This window comes from Mercenaria mercenaria, chromosome 9 (assembly GCF_021730395.1).
Source record: "Mercenaria mercenaria strain notata chromosome 9, MADL_Memer_1, whole genome shotgun sequence".
Lineage (NCBI taxonomy): Eukaryota > Metazoa > Mollusca > Bivalvia > Venerida > Veneridae > Mercenaria > Mercenaria mercenaria.
The window spans coordinates 27,981,942-27,992,738 of record NC_069369.1 but is presented as its reverse complement, the minus strand read 5'-3'; positions in this window follow the sequence as shown (position 1 = coordinate 27,992,738).

Genomic DNA, 10,797 nt, shown 5'->3' with positions numbered 1-10,797 from the left:
TTTTTGCGATTTGCCCCGTATTTAAGGGAAATTACGACCGGGGTAGCCCCAGGAAATGAAGCTTTTCATTGTTTGGGTTTTTCCAATTTTAAAACTTATACAAAAGACCAGGGATAGCCCCAGTGAAAGGGAAATTTTCTTTGGCTATTTGTCCAATTTAATTTTTAAAAGGGCCCAAAGGGTACCCCAGTGAAATTTAAAACTTTACTTTGTTTGATTTCACCAAAAATAAAAGCGTAAAGCAGGCCATGGGTAGCCCCCAGTGAAAGGGCCTTTAAATTTGTTTTGAAATTTTTCAATAAATTTTAAATATATTACAGACCAGGGATAGCCACATGAAATGACGCTTTTCAATTTTTCGATTTGTCCAATATACATTATTTCAACAGACCGGGATAGCCCCCAGGAAAAGGGGAAATTTACTTTGTTCATTTTGTCCAATATTTCTTTTACAACGGGCCAAGGATAGCCCCCGTGAAATAACCCCTTTTCTTTGTTTTATTTAAGAAAACATAAACGTAAGACAGGCCCTGGTTTGCCACAGTTTAAAGGGCACTTACTTTGTTTGTTTTTTCCAAATTTAAATATATTTCAGACCAGGGTGGACAGGTTTAAATGACGCTTTAAATTGTTCGATTTGTCCAAATATATCCTTATACAACCGGGCCAGGGATAGCCCAAGGGAAAAGGGGACTTTTACTTTGTTCTAAATTTTTTTAATTTTATTTTTATAAAACGGGGCCCAAGGGGTAGCCACAGGAAAAAAACACTTTACTTTGTTTGGGTTTCACCCAAAATTTTAAAAACGAAAGACCCCGGCCTGGATAGCCCCCGTGGGAAAAGGGGACTTTCTTTGTGCGATTTGCCCAATATTTAAGTATAATTTCAGACCAGGGATAGCCACAGTGAAATTTAAGCTTTAAATTGTTTTGATTTTTTCCAATATATCATATACAACAGACCAGGGTAAACCACAGTGAAAGGGCAAATTTTCTTTGTTCTATTTTTCCAATTTTAAAATTTTTAAAAACAACGGGGGCCAAAAGGGTAGCCCAGTGAAAAAAAACCTTTACTTTGTTTGATTTCACCAAAAAAAAAGGTATGTAAAGGGCCCGGATAGCCACATGAAAGGGGACTTTACTTTTTGCGATTTTCCCTTTTTTAAGTATAATTTCGACCAGGGGTAGCCACAGGAAAAGAAGCCCTTTTTATTGTTTTGATTTGCCAAAATATCTTTTTACAACAGACCCCGGGAAACCAAAAGTTTAAAAGGGGACTTTTCTTTGTTCTATTTGCCATATATTTTTTTTTAAAAAAGGGCAAGGAAAGCCACCGTGAAATAACACTTTTTTTTTTTGATTTCCCCCAAAATTTAAGCGTTGACAGGGCCCTGGATAGGGCCCCAGGAAAGGGGACTTTACTTTGACGATTTGTCCAAAAATTTTTAAATATAATTAAAAGACCCGGGGTTTTGCCCCAGTTTAAATGAAGCTTTACATTTTCGGGTTTGTCCAATTATCATTTTACAAAAGCCAGGGGTAGGCCACAGTGAAAGGGGGACTTTCTTTGTTTTGGGTTTGTCCAATATATTCTTATACAAAGGGCCAAAGGGTAGCCACAGGGAAAAAACACTTTACTTTATTTTTATTTTCCCCCAATTTAAACGGATGACAGGGCCCGGTTACCCCAGTGAAAGGGCACTTTACTTTGGCGATTTTGTTTCCCCTATTTAAGTATTTACAGGGCCGGGGGGTAGCCACAGTGAAAAAGACGCCTTTTTCATTTTTCGATTTTTCCAGAAATCTTTTTACAACAGAAACCCGGGATAGCCACAGTGAAAGGGAATTTTCTTTTTTTCTATTTTTGTCCCAAAAAATTAATTTTTTATACAACGGCCAAGGATACCACAGTGAAAAAAACACTTACTTTGTTTGATTTCCCCAATTTTAAAAGCGAAAGACCGGCCCCGGTAGCCCCATGAAAGGGCACTTTACTTTTTTTCGATTTGTCCAATATTTAAAATATATTACAGACCAGGGTAGCCACTTTAAATTCGCTTTACATTGGTTTGATTTGGGGCCAATATTCCCTTTTACAAAGACCCCGGGGGTAGCCACAGTGAAAGGGCACTTTACTTTTTTCGATTTGGCCCAAAATATTTTTATACAACGGGCCCAAAGGGTAGCCCCAAATGAAATTAAACTTTACTTTATTTGATTTCCTAAAATATTTAAACGTAAGACAGGCCCTGGATACCCCCGTGAAAGGGGACTTTTTCTTTGTTCGATTTTGTCCAATAAAAAAAATAAATTACAGGGCCAAGGGGTAGCCCCAGGGGGAAATGAAGCTTTACATTTTTCGATTTGTCCAAAAAATCATTATACAACAGACAGGGATAGCCCCCAGTGAAAGGGCACTTTTCTTTGTCTATTTTTCCAATATAATTTATACAACGGCCAAAGGGTAGCCACAGTGAAATAACACTTTACTTGTTTGATTTCACCAATATATGCGTATGAAGGCCATGGATAGCCACAGTAAAGGGGCACTTTTCTTTGTGCGATTTTGCCCCAAAATTTAAGTATAAATTTCAGACCCGGGTAGCCCAGTGAAAAGAAAACTGTAAATTGTTCGAAATTTTTCCCAAAATAACATTATCAACAGACCAGGGAAAAGCCCCAGTGAAAGGGGACTTTTCTTTTTTTATTTGGGCCAAAATATTCTTATACAACGGGCCCAAAGGGAAAAAACAGTGAAATAACACTTTTTCTTTGTTTTTAAAATTTTAAACCCAAAAAATAAAACGTAAAATAGGCCATGGGATAGCCACAGTGAAAGGGCACTTTTCTTTTTGCGATTTGCCCCGTATTTAAGTAAATTACGACCAGGGATAGCCAAAATGGAAAAAAGCTTTACATTGTTCGATTTTTCCAATTTTATCATTTTTCAACAGACCAGGGGTAGCCCCGTGAAAGGGCACTTTAACCCTTTTTCGAAATTTTTCCAGTATATTTTTTATACAACGGGCCAAAAGGGTAGCCAAGTGAAATAAAACTTTACTTTGTTGGGTTTCCCCATATATAAGCGTATGCAAAGGGCCCTGGTTTGCCACAGTAAAGGGCACTTTACTTTTTACGATTTGTTCCCCAAAAATTTAAATATATTACAGACCCGGGGTAGCCAAAAGTGGGAAAAGATTTCTTTAATTGTTCGATTTTCCAATATTATTATACAACAACAGGGGTAGGGCCCCGTGAAAGGGCACTTTAAATTTGGGTTTGGGGGGGCCCTTATATTCTTATTTCAACGGGGGCCCAAGGGTAACCCAGTGAAATAACACTTTACTTTATTTGATTTCCCAATAAAATAAGCTATGACAGGGCCCTGGATAGCCACATTGGGAAAGGGGACCTTTTAAAATTTTTTCGATTTTCCAAAATTTTAAATATATTACAGACCAGGGATAGCCACAGTGAAATGACGGGGTTTACATTTTTCGATTTGTCCAGTATTCATTATTTCCAACGGGCCCGGGGGGGTAGCCACAGTGAAAGGGGGAAATTTACTTTGTTCTATTTGCCAATAAAACTTAAAACAACCCGGGCCAAGGGGGTAGCCACAGTGAAATAACCCTTTACTTTGTTTGGTTTCCCCAAAAATATAAGCGTAAGAAGGCCAAAGGATAGCCCCAGTGAAAGGGACTTTACTTTGGGTTTGATTTTTTCCAATTTTTTAAGTATATTAAGACCAGGGAAAAGCCACAGTGAAATTACGCTTTACATTGTTTGATTTTTTCCAATAATCATTTTACAACGACCGGGATAGGCCCCAGTGAAAGGGCACTTTACTTTGTTCGATTTTTCCAATATATTCTTATAAAAACGGGCCAAAGGGTAGCCCCAGTGAAATAACACTTTTTTTATTTGATTTCACTAATATTTTTTAAGCGTTTTGACAGGCCCTGGATACCACATGAAAGGGCACTTTTTCTTTGTTTGTTTTTTCCCAAAATTTAAGTATATTACAGACCAGGATAGCCACAGTGAAAAGGAAACTTTACTTTTTTTCCCAAATTTTTCCCAAAAAATCATTAAAAAAAACAGACCCCGGGGTAGCCACAGTGAAAGGGCACTTTTCTTTGTTCTATTTTTCCAGAAAAATTCTTATACAACGGGGCCCAAAGGTAGCCACAGTGAAATAACACTTTTCTTTGTTGATTTCCCCAAAATAAAAAGCGATGACAGGCCCTGGAAAGCCAAAAGTGAAAGGGACTTTACTTTTTACATTTTTCCAATATTTAAGTATTTTTACAGGGCCCGGAAAGCCCCAGGAAAAGATGCTTTACTTGTTCGATTTGTCCAATATAACATTATACAACAACCAGGGGTAGCCCCAGTAAAAAGGGACTTTTTTTTGTTCGATTTGTCCAATATAATTTTTATACAACGGGGCCCAAGGGTAGGGCCCAAATGAAATAACACTTTACTTTATTTTGATTTCCCCCCAAAAATAAGGTAGACAGGCCCTGGATAGCCCCAGTGAAAGGGCACTTTACTTTGTGCAATTTTTCCCCAAAATTTTTTGTATATTACAGACCAGGGATAGCCACAAGGGGGGAAATGACGCTTTACATTGTTCGAATTTTTTCCGTATAACATTTTAAAAAAAGAACCCGGGGTACCCAGTGAAAAGGGGAAATTTTCTTTGTTCTATTTTTCCAAAATTTCTTATACAACGGGAAGGGGGGGGGGGGCCACAGGGGGGAGTTAACACATACTTTGTAGATTTCCCCAATATATAAGGGGGGGTTTTGACAGGCCCTGGAAGGGCCACAGTGAAAGGGACTTTTCTTTGTTCGATTTGTCCAATATTTAAGTATTTACCGGGCCAGGGGTAGCCACAGTTTAATTAAGCTTTACATTGTTCGAATTTTTCCAATAATCATTTTACCCAAAAAACCAGGGATAGCCCCCAGTGAAAGGGCCCCTTTACTTTGGGTTTGATTTGTCCCCAAAATATTCTTATACAACGGGCCCAAAAGGGTTTGCCACAGTGAAATAACACTTTTTCTTTATTTTATTCCCCAATATATAAACCCTATGAAGGGCCAAAGGATAGCCACCGTGAAAGGGGACCTTTTCTTTGTTTTGATTGTCCCAAAATTTTTAAATATATTACAGACCCAAGGGAAGCCCAGTGAAATGACGCCCTTTTCTTGTTCGATTTGTCCAATATAACATTATACAAAAAGCCAGGGGTAGCCGCCCGTGAAAGGGCACTTTCCCTTTTTTCTATTTGTTCCCAAAATATTCTTATACAACGGGCCAAGGGTACCACAGTGAAATAACACTTTACTTTATTTTTTTTTCACCAATATATAAGGTAGGGCAGGCCAAGGATACCCCAGTGAAATAAAAATATCTCCCTTTTCCTTATACGCAATTAGGATGTATAAATTTCCGTAAAAAGAATAGACAAAGTTAAAGTTCTAGGCTGTGTCGTTGTGTCCAGTAAAAACCCGGCCATGAATACCCCTAAAAGACGACATTTCGACTTCTTTTTAAAATTTTATTAAAAGAGATGGGATTTTCACCCTATTGAAGCGTATTAAGGCGAAATAAAGAAAGAATTTAAAAGGATATCATCAATATCGAAGTTTTTTACAGGGCCCCAGATAGAATAGTAAAACGCCAATGGCTTTGTTTATATTTCACAGCCATGGATGAAAAAGGTTTAAAAAGCCACCCTGAATTTGTTTTATATCAACAACAAAGTGGTACAGATTGTACGGACAGATGGACAAAGGAAAATTTCTTTCCCTCCCCCGTAGCCTGGGCGTGGGGGGGATTAACTAAGCCTCATAGTTTAGTATAATTTTGAAGATTTTAATTTAGTGGTCACAACCGAAAACCCCCCACCGCTAGCCATAATTGTATACGGTAGAGGGATAGCCAAAAGGAAAGTCCAATAATTTGACCTAAAACGAAGGTATCACGTGACATGTCAAACAGAATACCCCAAAGATTACAAATGAATTCAAAGAATCTCTTAAACGCAAACTTAATTACCTGCCCCTTAACTGCTACACAGACTATTAATAGTACACGACGGGACCCAGGCTAATAGGCTACTTAATATAAAAAAATATTTAGTTCGGTCGATTCTAGAAATATACTGTAAAATTGTCACCGGTTCATTGCGTGCAAACCCACAGTATGTTACAATGTAAATAAAATTTATCTGGCCAGGTCCCCTACACGCAATAGTTACTTTATTTGTTTATCGTCTGACCATAAATGGTGCTTCTGTTCTCACTCTGTCTTCTGCATACATGTAGGCATCGTGTATATGTATAGAGTCTTTTTATTTACATCTACATCTACATCTACATCTACGGGGATACTCCAAACAATCAATTTCTGATCATAACTGGCCGGGAAGTCGGGGCAGTTGTTAAAAACATGTATCTATGTAACATGATACAAGACATATGATATGCATGTTTTACGCGAGTAAGAGCAGTAATATGTACAGCGTAGTTAAAAATAAAACCAGGACGATGACATAAATAAGTCAGATGTGAAGCACTGAAGGTTTACAATGTCCTTGATGTTATAAGGCAAGGTGTTCCAGTATCTGATCGTGTGGAGGAACAAGAGCTGTCCGTATAACAGCATGCTCCACTATTCGGCGATTTGACAATAAAATGAATTTATATCCCAATAAGAGATCTCTACTTAAAAAGGAAAATACACCAGTATGGAAGGGGTACTGATGATATTTTGAGTTTCAAGTCATTATCTTATATATAGGACCAAAGTTAAGCCCAGAAAATTAAGTTTTTCAAAACATTTAAGTATGAAAGGGGCATAGTTTGGTCAAAACTACAAATCAGAGTTATGGGGATTATTAGCACACATGCAGATTATGATGATAAAGATACGTTTTAAGTTTCAAGTTATTATTTTATATTGTACTAAAGTTATATACAGAAAGCAAAGATTGCCGAAAAACTTTAAGTATGAAAGTGGCATAATTCTGCCAGAAATAAAATAAGAGTTATGGGGATTGTAACCACACATGCAGATGATGATTATAAAGAAATAGTTTTAATTTCAAGACATTATCTTTTAAAGTACCAAAGATATGTCTATAAACGAAGCTTTCGAAAAATTAACATGAAAATAATTCCAAGTGTAACACCTTGGTGACCTTGACCTTGGGTACAATGGGCCCAGCCCCTGTATATACTTTGTTTGTATGCTGGACAATGTTTATGTGAAGCTACAGTAAGGTATAAGCAATAGTAACAAAGATATGACAGAAAAACAAAGCTTGCCGAAAAACTTTAACCTTAAAAATATCTTAAGTATAACACCTTGGTGACCTTGACAGTGGGAATAATGTGCCCAGCCCCTGCACATACTTTGTTTGTATGCTAGACAATATTTATGTGAAGTTAAAATAAGATATAAGCAATAGTAACAAAGATATGACAGAAAAACAAAGGTTGCCGGAAAACTTTAACCTTAAAAATAACCCAAGTATAAAATCTGGAAATTAGATCCCTCGGAAGCATCGAGAACAAGGCAAACAGTGAAAATTGCAGACTCGGTTTGACTGAGTCTGTTCATGGGCAGTAATACACCTCGGTGACTTTTGACAGTGGAAATAATGAGCCCAGCCCCTGCACATACTTTGTTTGTATGCTGGACTATGTTTATGTGAAGATACAGTAAGATATAAGCAATAATAACAAAGATATGACAGAAAAACAAAGGTTGCAAAAAACTTTAACCAAGAAAGCTCACGCCGACGCCGACGCCGACGCCGTGATGAAAATCATTCGTCCTCCACCTCTTTTTGAAAGTTGTCAGTTACTTGCAGAGAACCGGTTTGTACTAGTACAGAATCCAGTGACACTGATTACATTCTACTGCCAGCAGGTATTCTTCCCGCGTAAAAATTGGGACAAAAGATAAAATAAGATAAGACAAGTTTCTTCCTTGGATGTTGATACTTTTCTCCCCCTTTACAAAAGATTCGTCCGACCATATCTGGAATATGCTAGTGTAGTATGGTCTCCACAATAAATACAGAAAAAAAAGCATTTTCAATGAAAACATTTAGGGGCGTGCGACAAAATTTGTGAATGGAATGAACGGCTTAACATATGAAGAAAGACTCAGACAAGGTATGCCACTGGAGTATAACTGATGTGAACGTATCAATGTCAAACGGCTCTTTTGAATGATGCGTGTATTTGGTAAAAGTCTACAATGCAAACACTAAGGTTTCATCGCCAACTACCACTAGAAGACATTGTTACAAATTATCCAAAAAAAAAAAAAAAGAAATATATAAAAAATACATGCAAATAATTTCATGAGTAAAAACATGCGTAAGAACTATGCCCGAAGGTCTAAGGTCAAGGTCACACTTAGAGGTCAAAGGTGAAATTCAAGAATTACTTTGTCCGGAGTATTTCTTCTTCATTATGGAGGGAATTTGATGTAACTTGGCACAAATGTTCACATGAGGCACCCTTGTTTTAGAATTACTTCCCTTTGTTTTTCTATAAATAGCTTATATTGTAACTTTTTTATTACTGGCCGGAGGGATAGGGAAAAACCGAGACCACTTTTCTGTGCTACAACATGCATGTTACATCCAATTTTAGGAGTATTTTGTCCTATCTCTACCTGGAAAGAAGCTTTTTGTGGACATATTATCTAGAATGTTTTAGGATTAACTTCCCTTTATTGTAACTATAAATATTTATTTATTTTTCCTTCAAAATAAAATCACAATAAATCTGTGAAATACAGATATTAGCATTTGAAAGCATTCACCAATTATAGATTTCCAGACATTTTCAAACTTCATAATGTCTTCATGAATTATATGATATATAGTTTTGATTTACAAAACATTGTTAATATGTTGCCCTACTACCTAGAAGATGTTGTATTGGCATGCAGTATGTTTTGTGAAAAAATGTCCTTTGGTGGAGGACATTGGTAACTTTGTTAAAATTTCTTGCTAAATTTGCATTTTCAAAACAGTAACAGTAACTGTTGAAAAACTTACATTCATAAAGTCCCATGCAATGCTGGACGTTAAGAAAAAACACGTGACGTTTACATTATGTACTGATAGAATACAGAACATACTTTTGAAGATAACAGTCTCTCATTTATGTTTACACAAAAATCAAACCACTGTACATAGCAAGTTTTCCTTCCAAAGTTTGTGTTTCCTCAGTAGAAGGTTTCCAGCGGACTGCACTTTGTTAACCATCCTTATTATTTTACATGCAATGGCTCTCACTGGTCAATCTAAAAGTTATAGACCATAATAGATCACCACTGTTTCTACAGAACATACGTTTTATGGACTCATAAACTAAGTATTTAACTGCTGTATGACGGCTGTAAAATTTCCATTACATAGTTTTAATCTGTCCTTGGGATTGGTTAGGGATTGAGTGTGCTGCACATTTCATTACCCCTCATGAACAGACTCAAGCTATTATTGCTACAAAAAATATATTTATATATATTAAGGGAGTTTTGCACGGTTGATGAACCGTAAGTACTTGCGTGAAATCATTTATCTGGATAACTTGAATAAAGCTTGGATTTGGTATATGGAAATGTAAACTGTTTGTGAATTAAGACAATCCGTGAGTAAATTGATTAAAACGGCAACGTATTATCTTTCTAAAATGAAATATGGTTTTAAAACGTTTGATACGTTATAAATTATTCCAAATAATATTATATATAATAAATATATTGTGTAATGTGCGAATCTCTTTAATCATGGGCACATAACATTAAACAAGTATTTTATATCACCATAATTTAGACCGTTTGTTTATTTACGATCGTGAGAGGTTTCAGTTAAATCTACATTGGTGAAAAAAATCTATACATTGCGAAAATGTCGAAATTGTGATTTTCCCATAGACTCCCATTATGAAAACTTGTTTGTGGTCCAAATTTTTCAAATCAGTCTAGCACAAAATTAAGCACACGGCCCTTCCGAGTTTTTTAAGTATATTCTGAAGTTTTGAAAAATCAGGGTTTAATCGAATTATACGTTGTAGAAAAAACTATTTATCCGAAAGTGCAGAATTACATTAAAGGCATATATATCTTGGCAATGGACCAAGAGATTCCTGTCTTCATTAGCACATTTTGGGGCTAATGACGATCACAGTAAACAACGGTCATTGTTTATTGGAAAGTCATTCTACCTTGTAAGTGTATCAATAATTGAGAAGGGAAACAGTGTACCTTATTTAAAAATATTTGTTAACTTTAAAAGTTAGATTTTGGCATTTTTATAATGAAAAGATTGAGTGAGTTGGGTTTTACCTTACCTTAGTTTACCTTAGTTGATTTCTGGTAGAAGGTGTAATTCCTCTGACACCAGCTCTCGGCAATTAATATCGTGTCCGGTTGTCATTTTTGCCTCAAAGTTATATAAAATTTCTTGGTTTTGCCAATATTTATCCATTCTCGATTCAAAGGTTATCAGTGTTCCTGCACTTATCACACTATCTGGCAGCGAGTTCCACATACCCACCACACAATGACTGAATGAATACTTTCGGATGTCTAAGCAGGGTCTAGATTTATACAATTTCATGGAATTTCCTCTGGTGGAACAATGTTTATTCAGTGTAAAAAGTTCCTTTTCGTTGAAATAGTATCTTTTTGTTAAGCAACTTGTACACTTCTATCATACCCCCTCTTGCTCTTCTGTAGCTTAGTGTCGGTAATTCGAATT